General features: G+C 40.3%; 1 protein-coding gene across 4 annotated transcripts in view; it reads right to left on the bottom strand.

The window, feature by feature from the left end:
• The window catches only part of GDF7 (growth differentiation factor 7), a 201,138-nt gene that overhangs the window by 138,270 nt on the left and 38,637 nt on the right, over window positions 1-24,231 (bottom strand). For 2 of the 4 annotated variants that reach the window (XM_033936408.1, XM_033936410.1), the window contains exon 3: window positions 21,467-21,496. The exons of the other annotated variants lie outside the window; for them this stretch is intronic. The gene's annotated coding sequence lies outside the window, so the exon portion shown is untranslated. The remainder of the gene's footprint in view (window positions 1-21,466; window positions 21,497-24,231) is intronic. 4 annotated transcript variants of the gene reach the window in all.

Here is a 24,231-nt window from a genome sequence, read left to right as displayed (position 1 = left end):
ATACCTTATTTGCCATGGACCCCTGATGAAGATGTACTGTCCGAAACACGGACCGTGTTGGGTCCCTTGGTTAGTAAAAAGGTTTTTATATTACTGCATTTTAATTTGGTACAATAAATCCTGCTTGCATCTTGTACATTGCCTGCAGTTTCTGTTGGTTTTTCCGTTTTGATGATTTTATACTGCAGCTTCAGTTGGATTTTCTGTTGTTGCTGGATGTGAGAAGAGACAGCCCCTGCATTTGATGCATCCTGGGAATCCTCCCCACATCTATAAAGCATGGATACCATGTGGGGTTCCCTCTCTTGGCTCTCTTTTTGCTCTTTTTCATGGATCACCATGCTGAAACTTCTCCATGTGCTGTTCTGCAAACATGTGCTCGGCCTTCTAAGGACTATTTCAACCACCAGTGTGAGTAACTTTGAACCTTGAATCTTAAAGAAACTTTGTCTGTGTAAGTCTGTTAATTTTTGTTTAAAAGATCCCATCTGTAAACTGCTTTCCTGCTTGGTTTTCAATGCTCTCAAATAAATTTTCTGTGTCTTAGTCTTGATTAAGTAATTGTTATCACAGAGCTGTCTTAACCAAGCGAGCTAACTTCCCCCTCAAAAAAAAAAATTAAGAGTTGTTTATAAAATATATTCCTCTCTATGGGCTCCTTTTATGAAGCCGCGTTAGCATGCGACTTAATCACACGCAGAGGAGGCAGTTTAAGAACATAAGAATTGCCACTGCTGAGTCAGACCAGTGGTCCATTATGCCCAGCAGTCCACTCAGGCGGTGGCCCTCTGGTCAAAGACCAGCACCCTAACTGAGACTAGCCCTACCAGCGCACGTTCTTGTTCAGCAGAAACTTGTCTATCTTTGTCTTGAATCCTTGGAGGGTGTTTTCCCCTATAACAGCCTCTGGAAGAGCGTTCCAGCTTTCTACCACTCTCTGGGTGAAGAAGAACTTCCTTACGTTTGTACGGAATCTATCCCCTTTCAACTTTAGAGAGTACCCTCTCGTTCTCCCTACCTTGGAGAGGGTGAACAACCTGTCCTTATCTTCTAAGTCTATCCCCTTCAGTACCTTGAATGTTTCGATCATGTCCCCTCTCAATCTCCTCTGTTTGAGGGAGAAGAGGCCCATTTTCTCTAATTTTTCGCTCTACGACAGCTCCTCCAGCCCCTTAACCATCTTAGTCGCTCTTCTCTGGACCCTTTCAAGTAATACCGTGTCGTTCTTCATGTACGGCAACCAGTGCTGGACGCAGTACTCCTGGTGAGGGCGTACCATTGCCTGGTACAGCAGCATGATAACCTTCTCTGATCTGTTTGTGATCCCCTTCTTTATCATTCCTAGCATTCTGTTTGTCCTTTTTGCTGCCGCCGCACATTGTGTGGACAGCTTCATTGACTTGTCGATCAGAACTCCCAAGTCCCTTTCCTGGGATGTCTCTTCAAGTACCGCCCCGGACATCCTGTATTCGTGCATGAGATTTTTGTTACCGACATGCATCACTTTACACTTATCCACGTTGAACCTCATCTGCCATGTCGATGCCCATTCCTCGGCTTCGTAAAAGGAGCCCTATGAGAGTGATATATTTTATTGGTGAAGATAATTTTTTTTTTTTTAATTATTTTAACAATTTAGACAAGAAAATAAACTTCTTGTACAGAAAATGAATAAGATATGGATTCCAATATCACAACAACAAAATTTTTAAAGTAAAATTATCAACTTAATCAATCTTTAAAGTCCCATAATAGAGCGATCCAAAATTCAAATGAGTGAATCAATATAAAAAGAAAGGAAATAACATATCCTGTTGAAGAAAAGCAGACAACTTTCAGTGAGTACAGGAAAAAATTATTTTCTCTTATTCAATTGCAGTTGTTATCGCATTTCCCCCCTCAAGACGTTTCATGGTTAGAAATCCCGACAGCTGAGAGGGTTCAAAGAATATATAGTTAGAAGATTTATATTTTACTAAACATTTACATGGATATCGTAAAAGAAAAGTTGCACCCATTGCAATTACTCCTGGTTTTAACAATAGAAATTGTTTTCTTCGCTTCTGAGTTTCTTTTGTCACGTCCGGAAATATTTGGATTTTTTGACCTAGAAATTCCTTGTGTCTGTTCTTGAAGAATAGTTTTAATATCCAGTTTTTATTTGGCAGCAATACTACATTGGCCAACAATGTAGCTGGTCTTACAAATTCTTTCAATAAAGTATCCAGCATAGTTGTTAAGTCCATCTGTTGCTCCTGATCCTGATCTTGTTGTTGCCTGGATTGCTGCCTTTCCTGATTTTCCATTGGAAGATAATAGATTTTTGAAAATGGAGGAAAAATTTCTTCTGAGACATCAAGTATATCCTGAAAATATTTTTTTAACATTTCTTTAGCTGAGATTGAGGATATTTTGGGAAAATTTAAAATTCTAAGATTATTAGATCTGCTATTATTCTCCAAAATTTCCATCTTCCTTCTCAGATTTAGATTGTCTCTGATTATAGTGGACTGAATCTTATTAACTTCTAAGAAATCATTTTCAATTTTTTCAATTTTTGTATTAATTGCAATATTATCCTGTTTCAAAGTTTTTATATCCTCATTTTGTTCCTGGAATTTCTGTTCTAGGACTTTAATTTGGGGTGACAAAGTTTGACCCAGAGTCACAACTAAATCCCATAGCGAGTCCAGGGTAACATTAAAGGGTTTAGTAATTGTAAAGATACTTGCAGCCTTTGAATCCTGTCCAGCTGTTCCGATTCCCTCCTGAACGCCTTGTTCCTCTTGCTCCACCGATGGATCCCCCACAGACAAGCTCTCATCCAGTGCCAAACTCAATATAGCCTCCCGGGACATAGAGTCCACCACCTCAGGCAGACTGTCCTCCCGTGGAGAGCTGGCACTCTGCGGTTGTGGAGGTGGGGTCCTAGCGTCTGGGCTCAGCGTGGATTCCAGCCCAGGGAGACACACGGCGGCTTCACTCATTACCCGTGGCTCCAGCGGGCGACTCCCAGTCGCGAAAGATTCCTGTTGAAGGCGCCTCAGAAAATCATCAATCGTTGCCCGTGATGGAGTCTCCAAGCGCCGCGAGGCTCCAGCAGCGCTTTTTTCTCTCCTTTTCGGCATCGCTGTGCTCCGGTATGCAAAACACAGTTCTCTGAGAGCGTCTCTCTCACTGACTGTTGTCCGCGGCCATCTTGGATCCCAGGCGGTGAAGATAATTTTTATAACATTTTAATAAAGAGAACGTGGACAATAATTATTAACGTAACAATATAACCTCTTATCTTGCTTAATTTCCTGCAGATTTTGATAACTTTTACATTTCAGTAGTCAGTATTTTATAAGAGATCATTTACATATCAATGAAGCTACATCTAGTTTCAAGTGATTAACATAATAAAATTTAAAAAATTTAAGAAAATTAAAAAGAGATTAGACAAGTATGATTGAAATATTTAAAAAGGACAACTCCATAAGATATAAAAGGGAAGCTGGTGGGATTACATTGCCTAAAATAAAAAATATATAAGGGGGGATAAAACATGAGGGCACATGGGTTAGATAAGATTAATCTCTGGGTCTATACCTCATACGAGTCTTTAAAGAGGAAGGTTTTGAGCTTAGACTTGAATTTATTAGAATTGGTTTCCTGCCTAAAGGAATGTATTGGATCCTTCCTGAGGTCTTGGAGCAATTTCCAGATTGCCTTTATTTAGAACTAGTGTTTTAGCCCGTTACATTAACGGGTGCTAGAGTAGATGTCTGTCTGTTTTGTTGTTTTTAATTTGTCTCTCTCTCCTTGGACGCTGTCATTCTTTCTGTCTGTGTCTTTCCCTGGCCCCCTGTCTGTCTATCTTTATTTCTAACTCTATCCTCTTCCCTCAATCTTGCATGTGGCCTTTTTTATTTCTCCTCCCCACTTCCTTCCAACGTCTGCTCCCCCTGTCCTCCACACTTCCATTCGGTGTGTCTCCCTCTCTCTACCCCTTCCATCTACTGTTCACCCTCTGTCTTGCCCCTCTCTTCTCTTTCCATCCAGTGTCCACCCTCTCTCTCTCTGTTCCGTATGGCCTCTCTCCATCTCCTCCTTCCTTTTCCCTTGGTCTGGCATACCGTCCTCCTTCCCTCCAAGCCATTCTCTCCCCCTCTGCTCCCTTTCCTCATTTAACTACTTCATTGGTCAGCAGCAGCATTCACAATTCATTGCTGTTGCTGGCTTCAGGTCTTTCTCTCTGGCCGGTCCTGTCTTCATGAAAACAGGAAGTAGGCAGGACCGGCCAGAGAGGAAGGCCTGAAGCCAGCAACAGCAGCGAATTGTAAACGTTGTTGTTGCCTGAAGCACCCGAGGCAGACGCTTCTCTCTCCCAGCGAGATGACTTTAATATCAAACCTCCCTCCAGCGTTGGCAGCCGCAGCACGCTAAACAGGCTGCTTCGCGGCTTTCTTCTGCCATTGAGTCCCTCTGTCGTGTCATTGATGACATCATCAGAGACGCGGCAGAGGGACTCAACTGCAGGAGAAAGCCCGAAGCAGCCTATTTAGCGTGCTGCGGCTGCCAACGCTGGAGGAAGGTTTGTGCCGGTATGTGCAGAACCGGTATGTCCCTCCCCCTCCAGTAGTGTGCAGCACTTTGCGCAGCGCATCCTCCCACGATCCTGGGTCGGCCACACGCTTGTGCTGGGGACTCGTACAGTCCAGTCCTTCCGGCGAGTGTAGGGAAGTGCTGGGGATTCGCACATGCGCACTCATGCGGCCACGGAACTACTGATCATGGAAGCACGCAAATAGGAGTGCGCATGCACGAGTTAGCCTTTTATTATATAGGATGGCAACTCCTGTCTCCATTGAGATTGAGCCTTAGAGGGTGTGTTTTTTTGGGATATTGATTTTTTGGACATCCTTTCTTGTTTGTATATATTTTTGTGATCCATTGAGATTGTGTCATATAAGGACAATAGAATTTTATTATCTACATGGCAGACATTAAAATTTATTAATAACATAATACCTATTCCAATTCATCAATCCACGTCAGTCCTTATGGTTAAACTCTAAGATTCAAATTGGCGAGTCTAAGATCATCTGGAGACACTGGATGCAGGCGGGCATACACACACTGAATGATATGCTTTCAGGCGGAAAGATGCTTGACTTCACGACTGCAACAAACATTTGGTATTGCAAAGTCTCAAGCATTGAAGTGGTTGCAGTTGAAGCAGGCCATTCAGAAGGGGTTCCCTGAATGGCACACCTTAAAAACACTCAGTATAGTTTGCCGGGCCTGCGTTTCCAGAACGATCTGCTAGGGCATCAGGCAGCCAAGTGGTATAAATTAATATCTGAGCATCTGAATAAAAAAACAAAAACTAATCTAAGACATTTAGAGCATTGAGACAAAGCAGCAAATTTCTGCTACTCAATGGCCACAAATTTGGACTTGGAGGATGAGATGCACAGCATCAGCATCTATGAGACAAACTTGGTTATTTTTGTTATTTAGAATTTTATGGACTCCTGTTAGACTACAAAAGGTAGATAATTCTAAGTCTAATAGATGCTGGCATTGTCATCTGATCAACTCCTTTTTTTTTTTGTCCCTTAATACTTAAATTTTAGCAATCCATTTGGAATCAAATTAATGCGATACTGGAGGTCCCAATGGCATTGACATACGATGCAGTATTGTTTGATACGTTATTAATACCTAAGAGTCCTTTAACGTCTAATAGTAATAAATTATTTCTCATTATGACAGGAGTTGCCAAACAACTTATCATGAAGAACTGGAAAAACTGGGACTGGCTAAACTATTGCTTCTGGTGGGAAACCTTATGCCAAACCTATAGGTTTGAACATATGAATTCCATGCATATGAGACATTATAAGAAGTTCAGGGAAATTTGGGACCCTTTAACAAAATTTTGCAAAAAGTGAATATTAGGCTTACCCTTGGTTTCTGAAAGAAAGTTATACACATCTAGGATGGGGGGTGGGAGGTAGGGGGGGAATATGTACTTATTTTGTCATATGATTGGAATTTTATATGCCCTGATCATTCAGGAGTTTAATTCCTATAAATTCCAGTGTGTAATTAAACATAAAATATAACAATCACTGGTTCTAAATTCAGTTATCCAAATTATAAATATAAAAATAAAATAAATAAATTACTAATGTGCATATAAGTGTTCAGTGCCTAATCTCCTGCATTGGAGTCACAGCGAGATCTCCTGCATTGGTAGATGAAAAGGAAGTGGAACTATGAAACTGTGAGAGGCTTAGGTGGGCCAGTAGCAACAGGAGAAGGGGGGGGGGGGGGCTGCTCTGCTGCAGGCTAACTGCCTCCCTCCTTCTTCCCTGCAGGCGGCTTGGAAGGGAGGAGAATAGAGCAAAATGTCCCTGCTGCACTGGAGACTGAAAAGAAGAGGTGGAACTGCATTCTATGTTGTTTAAGCCCTGAATCCAATCGCTTACATCCTTAGATCTCAAAATTTGTGCAAGAATGGTCAGTTTAGCTAATAAGATGAAGTTATCTGAAGGGTAATTTTAAAGACGGTGCATACAAACTGCATGCCCACTTTAGTGGCATTTTAGTCATGTACATGGAGATGATACAACCCACAAAACAATTTTTTCAGTGGTAGCACCTTCGCTTTGGAATTCTCTCCCAATAACTTTGAAGCAGGAAACCAATTCTTTTTAAAAAAATCTTTATTCATCCCAAGTATTAAAACAGATTTTATGCTGCTTATGTTAGGAATAAGCAGTGCATCACTATCGGGGGGGGGGGGGGTGTTTGTTTTTCATCTTTATTTACGTTCTCCATTTTTTAGAACTTCACCACAAAGAAAATAAACCACTGTTCCAAAACCCATTAATACAAAACATTTCCAATTCCACCAGTACATTCCCAAATTAGTATCACTAACTCAGTCTGGCACAGTTTCATATATAACCTCTTTAATAATGCAATCTTTCATTCGCTTATTGTGGCTCAAACCCTGACTAACAGAATCTACAAAAATAAGCTTGTATGTTCCTAGTAAACAGCAGACCTGGCTAGGCAATTAAATCAACAGAGCCAGCCAGGTTGACCTACGGCGCTTTTCGGAAAGAAATTAAGACAGCACTGTTCGATAAATTTATCTCCTAATCAGATACCATTTTAAAACTATTAACATCATGGGGCTCATAATCGAAAGAGAAAAACGTCCAAAAACCGGCCCAAGTCGGCACTTGGACAAACATTTCTCAAAAACGTCCAAGTGCCGATAATAAAAACGGGTTTTAGATGTATTTCTAAACGACCTAGGCCTTCATAGTGCCACTGAACGACCAAAGCTAAACGGGGCGTTTCGGGTGGCATGTCGAGGGCGGAAGTTGGGCGGGACGTGGGCCGGCTTTGACTTAGTCGTACAGCATTTATAATCGAAAGTTTTACAACAGAGTCTAGACGGAACTTGGACGTTGTGACTTAGACCATGTAAAAAACATGGTCTAAGTCACAAAAGCCCACCTAAAGTCACCAGATAAGCACTGCAAAACATAAAACAGACCCCCACACACTACCCCAGTGATCACCAACCCCCCACCACCATAAAAATTTTAATCATAACTTTAAAATTCAGCCTCCAGACCATCATCACCTGGCCGCCTGGCATAGGAAAGCTTAGTCGTCCAGCACAGAGGCGGCTTAAGTCATCTTGGGGGTGGGTTAGGGACCCATAGAGATGAGGACCCATGCCCATAAGCCCCTGTAATCACTGCATTGATACTTAAACATGTGCACTGCCCTATACACCCCCAAAACCCTTTTGCACTGGCATATAAGTGGCTCCTGCAGCCATAAGGGCTATTGGGGTGGTAGATAAGTGGGTCTAGGGGATTCTGGAGGTGGTTTGGGGGGCTCATCATGACCTATAAGGGAGCTGTAGGGAGGAGAAGACATGGCACCCTTTTTGTGAAGTTCACAGCAGTGCCCTATAAGGTACCCCACTATTTAGGTGGCATGTCTGGATGTGCAGTCCATCACTTTGCAGACTCCTCCCACATAGGCGTTTTGGACTTGGACGGAAAGTTGGACGGAAATGTGGTATAAAAATAGACGATTTAGTGGCTTGGACAATCAGATCGGCAGGACATATAATTAGACGATTTTCGAAATGAAAAAATAGTTGGATGTATCTTTCGAAAATGTGTCTTAAGCTGTTTTTTACTTTGGACGACTTGCGAGATGGACGTAAACGGACTTAGACGTCCCTTTCGATTATGCCCCTCCATGCTGATAACTTTGAGAAATATGTGTTTTTTTACTAAGTGTATTCTGTAATTCAATGACATCTTCGCTATTTGTATTCTGTAATTCGCTGATTGTCCAGCTCTCTTCACTGTAAACTGCCTAGAAGTCGTAAGATTGTGGCAGTATAGAAAAAAATAAAGTTATTATTATTAGATCGATTGCACTGTCAAGATTTTGTTTTCTTTGTTTGTTTGTTGTTTTTTCAGATTACTGCAAACACGCTTTATCCACCCGCCCAATTTTTTTATTCAACTTTAGTAGGCAAATGATAAGAGGATATAAAGAGGAACTTGTATGCTCCTGGTGAAATGCTGAGTAATGTAATGTTTGTCAAGCTACTCCCCTTAAACTTGGAGAAAATCTAACAAGTGGCAGGTGATACCATTTAATCTTACTAATTGACTACAGTCGTGACAAGCATTACAGCCTTCTCCATCCAGGGAAATATGAGCTAAAAATAATGATGCCAGAATATGCAAGGACATTGTCGGCTGGATTACAGCCTCAACCGACCATCAATTTACATGTGTATTCAAACAACGTTATCTTTAGATCGTTTTATGCTGACCTCATGCTATACGATTCTTGAAAACTAATCACAAATTCATCTTATTAATCCAAGAGAAAGGTATCACCTGCAGCTTACTTACTGATGTTTATGTTATGTATGAAAATAAATTGATAATTTAAAGAGCAGATTTTTGGTCAACAAGCAACCTGTGTTAAAGTTGAACCCCTGATAAAAAGGCAAAAAATCACAGTATCTCTGTGTCAATCAAGCGGCCCAATTTAAAAAAAATAAATTCTTAACAGGACCACATCTCATTTTAAATCTTTCACTCTGTATTTTATTTGCATATAACCTTTTTGAAAGTCTCTTTCTTCAGAAATAATGTTTTGCATGCTGTCATTTCTCAAATGCATGGAATGGACTCATTGGAGCATGTTGTGGCTATGTCCCATTTCACAGTCAGTTGTGGCCCTCCTTCCATGAAAGTTTTCAACCAGTGTTTGCAGCCAAGAGTACTGCATGACAAATGCTGCATTTGGGTAACTTTGACAAAGAAAAAGACCTTGAACATCAATCAGTTTCTTACCCAATTATATCATGTGTTCCTCAACAATTCTGCCCTGATGAAGGGATTGCCATTTAAAGTGAGTCAACAATGTATAAAGTTAGTCCAATAAGAAAGGCATCATTTTAGCTTCTTTGTTTTAATTTATTTCTATTTATTCTCATTAATTGTAGAAAATAAGATTTTTATTGGTCTATTAAATGTGCTAGCTTGAATCTGCTTTGTTTTCTGTAGCTTGATTAGCTTTCTGGCGTACCGCACACATGCCAGTACTGTCCCAACTGAAGTTGGCTCGTGGGACCTGCAGTTTGACAAATCTAAGAAGCCAACTAGGGGGGTGGGCGAGTTGCGAGAATACATACATGCTATTCTTGGTGAACACATGCTACGGGTAAGTATCTTTGCTTTCTCCAAGGATAAGCAGGTATAATATTCTCACATGTGGGACTCCCAAGCTGCCAGGGTTATGACTCTGGAAAAGTAAGAAGGATATATAAAACATGAGCCTAGCGAAACCCCAAAAGTGTTGGTAGGAAAGATGGCGGTCAAGAAGTAAATAGAATTTGAAGAACTGCTTGCCCAAATCAACACTTTTCTGGAGTTTTGCTGTAAACAGTAGTGACGTAAAAGTACAGATCAAGGACAAAGTGGATGTTTTGCAGATGTCCTCAACAGATCCAGAGCAGAAATGGGTTACTGAAACTGCCATAGCCCTTACATTGTGGGCTGTGACATGATCTTGTAGCAGCAGCCAGCCTGAGTATATGAAAAGGAGATACAGTCCAGTAGCCAAGTGGAGATGGTTCTTTTGGTAACAGAACTCCAAGTCTGCCAGGGTTGAAAGTCACAAAGATTTTTTGTGAGGTTTAGTTTGATCTAAGACAAGTAGTATGCTAGAGCACGTTTGCAGTATAAAGTGTGGACAGCTATTTCACCTGGAAGAAAAATCCAAATCATAGTTACTGGATGCTAGGGTCCATCTAGCGCTCAAGAAAAAGATCTGGGTGTCATCATGGACAATACACTGAAACCTTCTGCCCAATGTGCAATGGCGGCCAAGAAAACAAACAAGATGCTAGGAATTATTAGAAAAGGGATGGTAATCAAGACTAAGAATATTATAATGCCTCTGTATTGCTCAGTGATGTAACCCTACCTTGAGTACTGAATTCAGTTCTGGTCTCCTAATCTCAAAAAAGATATAGCAACACTAGAAAAGGTTCAAAGAAGAGCGATCAAGATGATAAAGGGGATGGAACTTCTCTTATATGAGGAAACACTAAAGAGGTTAGAACTCTTCAGCTTGGAAAAGAGACAGCTGAGGGGAGATATGATCTAAGTCTTCAAAATCCTAAGTGGTGTAGAACAGGTACAAATGTATCAACTTTTTTACTGCATCAAGATTTACAAAAACTAGAGGGAAATGTTTTTTTTACTCAGAGAATAGTTAAGCTCTGGAATGCGTTGCCAGAGAATATGGTAAGAGCGGTTAATGTAGCTGGTTTTAAAAAAAAGTTTGGACAAATTCCTGGAGAAAAAGTCCATAGTCTGCTGTTGAGACAGGCATGGGATGGTAGCATGGAATTCTTCTACTATCTGGGGTTTTGCCAGGTACTTGTGACTTGGACTGGCCTCCATGAAGATGGAATACTGGGCTAGATGGACCATTGGTCTGACCCAGTAAGGCTAGTCTTATGTTCTTATGAGATGCAAGTCTAGCTGAGATAAGGGGATTTGGGCATGCAATGTTAGAGTAACAAGTAGCAAAATGCAGTTGCAAATCCAAATCGGTGCCATTTAACATCAATAATTGATTGTTAGCACCCAATTATTGATGTTTATTGACTCATTACCCAATTTAAATGTGGGTGCATCTCAGGATTGTGCTCAAATAAATTTGAGTGCCCTTTATAGAATCTGGGGGATTGTGGGCAATTTTGTAGCATAGGTGCTAACATTTGCATGCCACTTATCCACCAGCCCCATGAATACCCAACAAAATATTTCCAGAATTGTCATACATACTATACACATATCCATACACTTCAGCTCCTACAAATACGCTTGCCTCTCATTCATTTTTCTCTTCCCAGCTAGCAAAAATACCTCTGAATTGTACATTTGAGTGCCCTTTATAGAATCTGGGGGATTGTGGGCAATTTTGTAGCATAGGTGCTAACATTTGCATGCCACTTATCCACCAGCCCCATGAATACCCAACAAAATATTTCCAGAATTGTCATACATACTATACACATATCCATACACTTCAGCTCCTACAAATACGCTTGCCTCTCATTCATTTTTCTCTTCCCAGCTAGCAAAAATACCTCTGAATTGTACATTTTGAAACATTAGTTCAATTTCTGGAATCAAATGGATTAGAGGACCTGAAGCAACATGAATTCACTACAGGCAGGTCATGTCAGACAAATCTGATTATTTCTTTGACTGGTGATTAGAGAACTGGCTAGAAGGAGAGTATTAGATGTGGTGTATTTAGATTTTAGCAAAGCCTTTGACAGTGTTCCACACAGATGAGTGCCCTTGGAATGGGCCCCAAAGTAACGGGCTGGGTCAGGAACTGGTTGAATGAAAGGCAACAGAGGGTAGTGGTCAATGGAGATCTCGCTGAGGAAAGGGATGTTACCAGTGGTGTGCCTCAAGGTTTGGTTCTTGGGCCTGTTCTTTTTAACATTTTTGCAAGCGATATTGCTGAAGGAATGTCTGGTAAGATTTGTCTCTTTGTGAAAGATATCAAAATCTGCAATAGAATAGATACCCCTGATTGTGTGGATAACATGAGGAAGGACTTAAGAGAAGCTTGAAGAATGGTCCAGAATGCTAAGAAATGCTAGGTCATGCATTTGGGCTACAAACCCCCAAGGGAACAGTACAGATTAGAGAGTGAAGAACTTTTTTGCACAAAAGGAGAGCAGGCCTTGGGTGTGATGGTATGTAATGATCTTAAGATATCCAAACAGGTTGAAAAGGTGATACTTGGGTACATAGGGAGAGGAATGGCCAGCAGGAAAGAGGAGATATTGATGCCCCTGTATAAGACTCTGGTGAGACCTCATTTAGAATATTTACAATTCTGGAGACTGCCCCCTCAAAAAGATATAAACAGGATGGAGTCAGTCCTGAGCAAAGCTACTAAAATGGTCAGTGGGCTTTGTCATAAAGCTTATGGGGACAGACTTAAAGATCTCAATAAGTATACTTTGAAAGAAAGCTGAGATAGGAGAGATATGATCAAGATGTTTAAATACCTATGTGTTATAAATACACATGAAGCGAGTCTCTCAATTGAAAGGAAATTCTGGAACGAGGGCATAGGATGAAGGTGTAAGGGGACAGACTCAGAAATCTCAAAAAATACTTTTAATGGAAAATGTGGTGAATGCTTAGAACAGCCTACAGATAGAGACGATGGAGGAATAGAAGTGTATCTGAATTCAAGAATGCTTGGGACAAGTACGTTGAATCTCTAAGGAGAGGAGGGGATAGTAAATGGCATGGTTAGGTAGACCAGATAGCCACAGCTGTGGCTTAAGGTGTTCAGACGGTGGGAGGGCTTTGTCTGAGGCGTTTCCTCCCAGTGGGGCCTGACTCAATTCATGTTGTAGATTTTTCCACCTTCTACACGATCCATGTGAATGTGTTTTATATAGACTATTATTGGATTTTTCACCATTTCTGAGTCACTGGTACTAGGTAGACCAGAAAGGCCATATTGTCTTTATCTACCTTCATTTTTCTTTGTTTTCTTTGTTATCATGCATTAATATATATCTATTGTTGACAAAATTAATCGTTTGGATCACTTTTAATATAAATAACAATGAATTTGCAATATCAGAAAACTGATAAGCCTGAAAACAGAAAATTTTATGCTTAAAATATTACCTAAATTCATTATGTATGAAGCCCTTTTAACGGTACAGATGAAAGTAATCCCACCTCTCGAACATTTCAATAAGTTTGATAAAAAGCCATAAAACTTTTTCAGAGCCCCCAACAAGTCTGAGCTTTTGTGAGGTCCCTACAGATTGCGAGGCCCTAAGCTGTAGCTTATTTAGCTTGTAGGTAAATCTGGCTTTCGCCTAATTGTAGTTAGCACCTAAATACTAGTATTCTATAACCCATGCAAGTAACTGCCTAAAACCTAATATGTCCCTGATCCTCCTATGCCTCTCCCAGGTCCACACCCCCTTAGAGTTGTGTGCTTTAGAATTTGAATGTGCAACTTATAAAATTAGTGCCAATTAACACTTATAGCCAATAACTGGTTAAGGCCAATCAGCATCTAATTAATTTTCACTTCTGTAATTTGCATGTGTAAACTTGCATGCTAGTCAGAAATTTGGGTACACAACTTTCTAGAATTAGAGCAATAGTCCACAGTAATGCTACTCATTTGTGCTAACCATTAGTAACAGCGGGATCTGGATAGTCCCTATTGTCGCCCTCAACCACCCCCACCCCTTCACTCATTTCCCCCACTAACTAATAATTCAACACACTCAATTATGGAAAATAGCCACAGCTCTATTTATTGATCAACAATACCTAATAAATTAACATTGCATATATTAACATCAATTAACAAATTAAACATCAATTAACAACATCAGCAAGCTCCTATCGAGCTACCAGGTATACATAGCAACATATTAACATATTGCCCCCCGACCACGCCACAGCAACATATTGCCCCTGACCCCACCACATCAGCAAGAGTCTTAGGGGTGGCATGACCACATGCCCTTTAAACCGGGTCACCTGACCCCAAGGCACAGCTCCTAGCCGACCCACCGCTCATCACCGGATGAGCCCCACCACCCAGTAGCTCGGGAGACCTGCCCTCCCGAGCTACCAATTACCAGCCAAAAACACGGGATGGGTAGGTGGGGAAAAAAGCCACCCTGGAGGACCCTGGAAGGAGCCAAGTCCTTCAAGGTCCCGGCTTTATAACCTCGCCCCGCGCCATCTAACACTCTCTTGCGCCAATCCCCTTGCAGCCTTTCAGTACAAAAATCCCCTGCCCTATCCTTCTTATCCTACTGCTCCCCAACAACACTCCCCCCTAACTTGTCTCAACGGGTGACATGCAGACCTCCCAGCCCCGTGTTACCCTACGCCTGTCAAGACAAGCTTTTGGGCTACACTTAAGTGACCATCGAAAGAAAGTTTATTGCCTGCAAATGAAATCTGTAAAGAATGAAAGATACCAGGTTGTATCCACATGTAAATAAAGCAAAGATGTAACTAATCTTACAATGTTCATAAAATAGTATGGTACCCTATTAGTCCACTTTTAAAGGTAATAAATAGAAATAAAACAGTACAAAAAAAATAATAATAAGATGATGCCTTATTTGGACTAACTTAATACATTCATGCATTTAAAATATTTTGCTTTGTCATTCCGTTAAACAGGATATCCTGATGTATTGCTTTCCAGCATACATTGCCAAGAAAGGAAAATATGCTTTTTAATTGATGCCCATAGGGCCATTCAGACAGGGCACTTCCAGTAATTTACATCAGAACTAGACCCTTCTAACTTGTAATAGCTTAATAAGACGATGGAAACTAAGTGGAAGCACAAATGTAACCATAACTAATATGAAAAACGCATTATGAATGAATGACTTACCTCCTAAAAAAGTACAGCAGATGCATGGGATTGCAAAACCTTTTGTCAGTGAGAAAGCTGGGATTGGTGACGTTAATATGCATAAGGAGTTAATATTCATTTCTGGAACTAATGCGGTGTGCACATGGTTTTCCTACAAATTATGGGAACATCAAGGAGAGATTTCAGTAGGGATCTTAATTTCTGAACTGTCAGTAGCGTCCAGTGGCAATATGTATCTGCTTACTTTCCGCAGTCTTCGGTTCAGTTGAGAGGAAAGAAGGAAGCAGTTTGTATTCTAAGCTCTGGAGGGAGGGGCGGGGGAAATGCATAATTTTATAACAGGATGCTTAGCTAAATGTTAAAACCTATCTGTCTTTATGAAATAGGAACCCAGAACCAGTCCCAATTATGTGCAAATTCTCACATGCAGAATTATAACTGCTCTAAATTGAATATGAACTTTTATGGTTAAGGAATTTTTGCATTTTGTTTATCACCATTTACATCACAATTTTAGTTGATTGAGTTATGGACACTTGATTTGGAAATGTGCACTTCCCGGCAGCGGTTAATCAGTACAAGCATATTGAAATGATCACCTTCTTGTATATATACCAACTGATTTTCACAAAGATAAGTGCTAAATGGGCAAACGCTAAAGAGGAATTCGCCGAATTCCTTACTTTATCCACCCTAAAAGGATCATACAACCTGCTTCTGGGAGACATAAGCACACATCTAGAGCAACAGACAAAACCGGAAATATCCGAAATCGCCAACTTCCTAACATCACTAGACTTTCCAAACCCAGACACAGAAATAACCCACGAAAAAGGACACAAACTAGACTTAATCACCTTCTCCCACAAAGAAACAACAGATCCCAAAATACAATACTACCCAGGACCCTGGGAAAAATGCGTCTGGTCAGACCACTTCATTGGCAAGTTCAATCTACACTGGCTAAAACAGAACACACAACAAAAACGCAAAAACGTCAATACGAACACAATAACCAGCCGGGGCATTATTAACCCAACAGAATTCTGGACCCACTATGAATTACATCCCATAACTAATGATAATCAGGATTTCCCTACAAGATGGGAAACTTACAGCAAAGAACTCCTAGACCAAATAGCACCATATAAAACATACAAAAAGAAAAATAGACCACCAAACGAATGGTTTGACTGTGAACTATTAACCACCAAACAGGAACTAAGAAAATTGGAGAGAATCTGGCAAAAAACAAACAATGAGTTAGACAAGACAAACTGGAAACAAAAAATGAAAACATACAAAAATCTGATCAAAGAAAAACGCACTAAGCATTATGCAAAAAAAATTGGTACTTCAAAAATAAACAGCAAGGAATTGTTCAAACTAGTAAAAACAATAACCGATACAACACAAATACTGAAAAAGGACAATGAACCCACTCCATCGGCACAAACCCTAGCCAACTTCTTTCAAAATAAAACCGCTAACTTAAGAGCAACTCTACCCACTACCATAACAAATGCTCTTCAATACCTCGAACCTCACGACCAAGACACCAGAGTAGACATGATATGGGACCACCTCGAATATCCAAATTGGCATCAATTCCTAAATCTCTTCAACAAATACAACAAATCTAACTGCCTACTTGATGCATGTCCCCCTAAAATCATGACAGTTGCCCCTCTAGAATTTAAAAAGGAACTATTTGAATGGCTAACATCCGCCCTCACAAGCGGAACACTAAACAAAAAATTGGGACACATACTAATCACTCCAATCCCCAAAGATCAGAAAACCTCTTCTGCTCTGACATCCAATTTCAGACCCATAGCAAACATTCCCCTTTTCACAAAGTTACAAGAAGGATTGGTCAACCTTCAACTAGTAAACTACCTGGACAAATTTAACATCCTTAGTGAACACCAATCAGGATTCAGGAAAGGATACAACACAGAAACTGTCTTAGCCTCCCTACTAAACCACCTTTATGATCTCTTTAGCAAAGGCAAAAGCGCACTAATTCTACAATTAGACCTCAGCAGCGCGTTCGACCTGGTAGACCATGAAATCATGCTACTGTGCCTTGAAATAATGGGAATTTCTGGAAAGGCAAAGAAATGGTTCCAAGAATTTCTATCAAACAGATCCTACCGAGTAATCAGCAATGGAAATTATTCCAAACCATGGAAAAACCCATCAGGCGTGCCTCAAGGTTCCCCCCTATCGCCCACACTTTTCAACATCTATATCGCCTCCTTAGGCCACCTCCTACAAAAACTAAACTTAATACACTACATTTACGCAGACGACATATCCATCCTAATCCCCTTAAATGACATCACAAAAGAAATTGTAGACAATCTCTCAAACGTAATGACCGAAATCGATAAATGGACCACCAATTTCAAACTAAAATTAAATGCAGAAAAAACAAAAGTCTTTCTGGCTAGTCCTAATGACAAAATTACGAGAACATCGATAAAAATAAACAATCACGAATACCCAATTTCTAATAACATAAAAATACTTGGTATCACCCTAGACACACACCTAACTATGACTGACCACACAAACTCACTAGTGAAAAAATGTTTTTACACGCTATGGAAACTAAGGACCATAAAAAAATACTTTGACCCAACATCATTCAGGTTGCTGGTACAGGCACTGATCTTATCCATTCTTGACTACTGCAACATCATCTACCTGGGCATCCCACAAAAAACAATAAAAAAACTGAGATTAATACAAAACACCGCCGTTCGACTAATCTTCGGACTAAGAAAAAACGACCACATCAGCCCCTACTATAAAAAGCTGCACTGGCTTCCAATTGAAGTGCGAATACTATTCAAATTTGCTTGCACCTGTTTCAAGCAAGTCTGGGGACTAGCACCTTCATACCTACAAACTCACTTCATCCTACACAACCCCACACGAGCGACCAGAAACAAAAACATATTTGCATACCCAAAGATTACGGGCTGCAGATACAAATCATTCCTGGATAGAACCTTTAAGTTCCAAGCGAACAGACAGCAAGTTTGGCTGAAAAACTACATAAACGAACCCAACCTGTCTTACAGTGCATTCCGCAAATCGATCAAAACCGCCCTATTCGAAAAATTCACGGACTAAAATCGTCCCCTCCCGCACTAGGACTCCCCTCCCTTTAAACGCCTTTCTTTCTTTCTCAAGATGCCCCTCATGTATTCAGATATTCGCTATCCATAGTACTCCAATTCAAATGGAAGTCCTAAAGAAATACTCAGTTACTCATTACCCATTGAACTCCAATCTGTAACTTTCCCCTCTTCACTATTGTATTATATTTAGACTCATTGTACGATACTGTATTAGACTTATGTATGGTGTTGTCTTTAGACTTATTGTATTGTATTATATTTAGACTCGTTGTATTATATTGTACTGTGTTGTATACACTCATTGTATTGTATTGTATTGTTTAGTCTTGTATTGTATGTTGACTTATTGTATTGTATTGTGACCTTGTTATTCGCTGAATGTCCAGCCTTCTTACAGTGTGAACCGCCTAGAAGTCACCTGACTATGGCGGTATAGAAAAATAAAGTTATTATTATTATTATTACTATATTGATCTGATTTTTGTGGTTATTATGAGCCAATACGTAGATCTAGACATTGGCAGGTAGGAGGGTGCTATGATGTTTTAATTAACATCTATATAATCACATCGCTGCCAGTGTGGGATAGGTGTTATATGACTGAGCACATTTACATATATTTTATGATATTATCACATTGTTAGACATATATTCTTTGGATATAAATATAGTTATGAATTCCAATAGAAGTTGAATTTATAAATAGATAGAAACAGAGAAAATGAAGGCAGATAAAAACCATCGCCTGGATTCTCTAACTGGTACCCATGTCGGTGGCCGCCGATCCTATATCAATCACACAACATCGCTGGTTAGAGGATCATGTAATCAGCTGATGCCAAGTTGTGAACTATTTTGGGGATCCCCCGGCAAAGATAAGCACCGGAAATGTAGGTTAGGGTTTTCTGGGTCTAAATTTCCAGTGCCTATCTTTGCATGAATCATGCCTACTTAGGCACTTTAGGCCACCTAATGCCACTTCCAGCATTGGCCATGCCTACTTTGGCATTTGACGGCCTACAGCACCTATGTAGGCGTGATTCTGGCTTCAACCTTATCATTTTATGCTATTTCTTTTTTTCTCATATCTTTATTCATTTTAAAACCAAAAAATAAGTACAAAATATTAAACAGTCATTTTACACTTTAACAGCACTTACATTCTATCAAATAATGTTTTATGACAAATACATATATCATCCCCCCTTTCATATTCAACAACTAGCTGAAGCCCCGGCGTTGCACGGGTATTTAATTATAGCAATAACACTGTAAATGGATTCAAATAAAGATACTTTATAGTGGTGAATGAAATTATTTTTTTACAGCTTTATAAAAAGTACAATATTCAAATTATAATGTGAAATATTTGACAAAATGAATACAATACAACAAACACAAAACTTGATTATAAACAACATTTTTAGTTTCACCTCCAGGAGCAAGAATATATAAATTATTGGGTGAAGAGACCCCCAGAACATATCACCCCAGGTAGTGAGGGATCTGCATACCAAGTTTCGTTCAAATCGGTCAAGCCGGTTTTGATTTACTGTGAGAATGGCAGCTGTTTACATTTTTTCCATTGACATGAATGGGTGAAATCTGATTTTATGTTTGTAGCTCCGCCCACGTGTGCAGGTGGGCCACGAGACCCCCAGAACATATCATCCCAGGTAGTGAGGGATCTGCATACCAAGTTTCGTTCAAATCGGTCAAGCCGTTTTTGCGTGATCGCAGCACATACATACATACACACATACATACCTCCGATTTTATATATATAGATTGCATTCAAATTAAAAGTATCTCCCCACCCACCCTTACAGCAATCACTCCTTACAGAATTTTGTCAATGGCTCCCAAACATCCATAAACTTCTTATAATGTCCCTGTTGTATGGCCATCATACATTCCATTTTAAAAATGTAACACAGAGATTCCCACCAAAAAGTATAATTTAACTGATCCCAATTTTTCCAGTTTCTCAAAATAAGTTGTATGGCAACCCCTGTCATTATAAAGGGAAGTTTGTTATTCTGAGCAGATATTTGGCTTTTAGCCCTTATTAATGTACCAAATAGGATTTTATGCTATTTCTAACAGTGTTTCTAACAGTGCCGCTTAAGTTTCTTGATATGCTGCCTAATTCAGCACATGGGCCATCCATCTACAGTTCCTTCCTCTCCTTTAGAAAGCCTATGTGCTTGTCCCAGGCTTTCTTGAATTCAGATACAGTCTTCATCTCCACCACCTCCACCAGAAGGCCATGCCATAGATTCACCTTTCAGTGACTATGTATTTCCCAAGTCTGTCCCCTTTCATCTTCATCCAATGCCCTCTCATTCCAGAGCATCCTTTCAGTTGAAAGAGACTCACCTCCTGTGCATTTATGCTACAGAATTATTTAAGGTGCTCTTTTTAAAGCAGATGGGCATCTTAAAGTGCCTTAAAAATATGTCTATCTGGTAAAAACATCCAAATCCTGATTTTGGAAAGTCAGAATTTGGACGTTTCACACTACAGTTTGTCCAAAAAGCAAGGGAGCATGTGTGGGCGTGTTTGGGGCATGTCTAGGAAGGACCCAAAAGTAAGACATCAAACAGGAATTTTCAAATGGAAAGAAATGTTCATATCTAAAAAAGGATGTTTTTATCTAGACCTATTTCAGTCACATCCAAGTTACAGAAAGTTGCTCTAATTGAGAAGCTGATCACATGGAAAATGGCTATTTATTTTGAATGTTTTCAGTGCAAAAACATCCATCTCACAGCCATAATTGAACAGGAAATCTAGACATTTTCCTTTCTCCCCTATTGCAGATTTTGGTATCATCCACAAAGAGGCAAACCTTTCCAGGCAGTATTTCCACAATATTGCTTGCAAGAATGTTATAAAGATTCGGACCACCACTGGAAACATCCCTCAGACTATCTTTTGTTTCCTTCCAGTCAACTAGTTCCTAACCCAGTTGATTTATTCATGTCTAATATTTGCTAAAAATCTAAATTTCATCTCTAGTATTTGCTAAAATCTAAATTTTTATGGCACTTTAAGATGCCCATCTGCTTTAAAAAGAGCACCTTAAATAATTCTGTGGCATAAATGCCCAGGATGCAAGTCTCTTTCAATACTACTAGGCTCCCTCCTGGACACAGCTAGACAACACCTTAGCACAGGCAAAAAAATGCTCATCATACATCTGGATCTCACCGCAGCTTTTGACCTGGTGGACCATAACATCCTTCTACAAATACTAGATACAATAGAATCACAGACAAAGTACTCACATGGTTTCAAGGATTCCTGAAGTCCAGAACCTACAGAGTAAAGTCGAACAATAAAAAGTCAGAACCCTGGTCTAACCCCTGCGGCATACCCCAAGGATCCCCTTTATCCCCTACACTCTTCAACCTCTACAGCACATCCCTCGGCACCTACCTGGACAAATTAGGCCTAATCTCCTACAGCTATGCAGACGACATCACCATTCTTCTCCCCTTTGATCAACCAAAACCCACCATGATAGACACTATACACAAAACAATGGAAACAATAACAACATGGATGAAAGACTACAAACTGAAACTAAATCCAGACAAAACAAAATTTATTCTCCTCGAAAACAACAAAACCCCAACCATAACAAATCTAGTTATAAACTCAACCACATTCCCCATACACCCCACTCTAAAACTACTGGAAATGACGATAGACAGGTGCTGTACCATGCAACCACAAATCAATAAAATACAGAAATCATTCACTATCATGAGAAACTTAAGGCAAGTGCAAAAATTCTTTGACAGAACACAATTCCAGATCTTAATCCAGGTCCTAGTACTGGGTCTTCTAGACCAGTGTTTTTCAACCTTTTTTGGGCAAAGGCACACTTGTTTCATGAAAAAAATCACGAGGCACACCACCATTAGAAAATGTTAAAAAATTTAACTCTGTGCCTATATTGACTATATATAAAGTAATTCTCTTGAATAGGAATCAAATAAACACAAAGAAAGTATTTTATAATTACTTTATTATGAAATATTAAGTAAACAGAATAGTGAAAAATTATAAAATACTTTATTCAGTGTGAAACCTGGGCCTGTTTGGCTGAACACAAAGCTGATATTCTGGCTGGAATCGAAGAAAGACACACACGTAGCTCTTCGTCAACAGCTCTCAGTCTCTCTCTGTATTTGGTTTTTATAGCATACAAAAATAGACAAATATACCCTCCATCCTTTTTATTAAACCACAATAGCAGTTTTTAGCGCAGGGAGCTGCGCTGAATGCCCAGCGCTGCTCTTGACGCTCATAGGCTCCCTGCGCTAAAAACCACTATTGCGGTTTAGTAAAAGGTGACCATATTGTAAAATATAGACAGCAGATATAAATTCAGAACTGTGCATAGTAAGTGAAGGGAAGTTTTCATCTCTGGGAATTTACCCAGTTAACTATTAAGTTATTTGGACAAATTCCTTTGAAAACTGTGGTAATACTGCCTCCACTTTGCTAAATTTAAAATAAAATCATTTTTCCTACCTTGTCTGGTGATTTCTGGTTGCACTTTCTTCTTCTGACTGTGCATCCAATCTTTCTTCCCTTCTATCAGCCTGTATGCTTTCTCTCCTCCACACCTCATTCCCTCCCCCAACTTTTTCTTCCTCTCTCCCTGACCTTTCTTTCTTTTTTTCTGTTTCTCTTCTTTCCTTCTGTTTCCCTGCTTGCCCCCTTTCTTTCTTTCTTTCTCCCTGCCGTTCCCCAAGCCACTGCCACTGCCGCTGCCATCGGGGAACAGGACCCACCAATGGATAACAGGCCCCAAAGCCGACGCCGACGCATGCTCTCCCTGACGTCAATTCTGCAATCGGAGAGGAAGTTCCGCCCAGCCAGGCAGCGATTGGCTGGCCCGAACTTCCTCTCCGACTGCAGAATTGATGTCGGGGAGAAGAAGACTTATCGGCTCGATAGATTAGATCGCCAAGACAAAGTGAGTCCTGGGTGATCGACTCACTTTGCCTTGGCGAGCTACTGGCGCCCCTGCCTCGGGCCCCCTGTCAGCTCCGGGCCCCTGAATGCAGAACTGGTAGTACTGCCCTGATGGCGGTCCTGCGGCACACCAGGCAACATCTCGCGGCACACTAGTGTGCCGCGGAACAGCGGTTGAAAAACACTGTTCTAGACTATTGCAACATTCTTCATCTCCCCTGCCCCACAACCATGATTAAACAACTACAAACAATCCAAAACACAGCTCTAAGACTCATCTACTCACTGAGGAAACACGACCACATCACCGAGGCATACCTCAACTCACACTGTCTACCAATACAAGCAAGAATACTATTCAAATTCTACTGTCTACTATTTAAAACCATAAATGGCGACAGCCCAACCTACCTGAACAACCGCTTAATCCAAACCACCACAATCAGACAAAGGAGAACCTACACTCCATTCGCATACCCTCCAATTAGAGACGTCAAACGAAAGAAACTGTACGATGGCCTCCTAGCTACACAAGCAGCAAAATTAAACCAACTCTCCAATTTACTGATTACGACCTCAGACTACAAAATATTTAGAAAAGAAATAAAAAACATACTAACCAATAAACCCCTGAAATCAACCTAACACCAAAAGAACCATCTCTATTCTCCAATATAATCTAATGCCACAAGAACCACCTCATCTTTCTGTATCAACCTTCTCTACTCTCTAATTCCTTTGGAAATGGCCAGATTTCTCCTTGTGTAATCCGCCTTGAACTGCAAGGTAATGGCGAAATAGAAATCACTAAATGTAATGTAATGTAAATACACCTCCTCTGATGCAACTTTCTGTTTCTGCATAGGCAAGACAAGGTGAGAGGAAAGGATCTGGGCTGGCACATACAGCAGATATGAGCCACTGTTCGATGTTGGCAAAAAACATGAAATCTTTAAAAGGCACCAGGGGTCAGCTGAGTGGAGTTCAGAGATGCCCAATCGCCTCGGGTGGGGGGGGGGGAGTGGAAGGAGGGAGAAATGTTGGGCATAGAGTGAGGCAGAGC

The sequence above is a fragment of the Geotrypetes seraphini genome, chromosome 3 (genome assembly GCF_902459505.1).
Source record: "Geotrypetes seraphini chromosome 3, aGeoSer1.1, whole genome shotgun sequence".
Taxonomy (NCBI): Eukaryota; Metazoa; Chordata; class Amphibia; order Gymnophiona; family Dermophiidae; genus Geotrypetes; species Geotrypetes seraphini.
The sequence above is the reverse complement of the archived record's forward strand: the minus strand, read 5'-3'. Positions and strand labels throughout refer to the sequence as shown.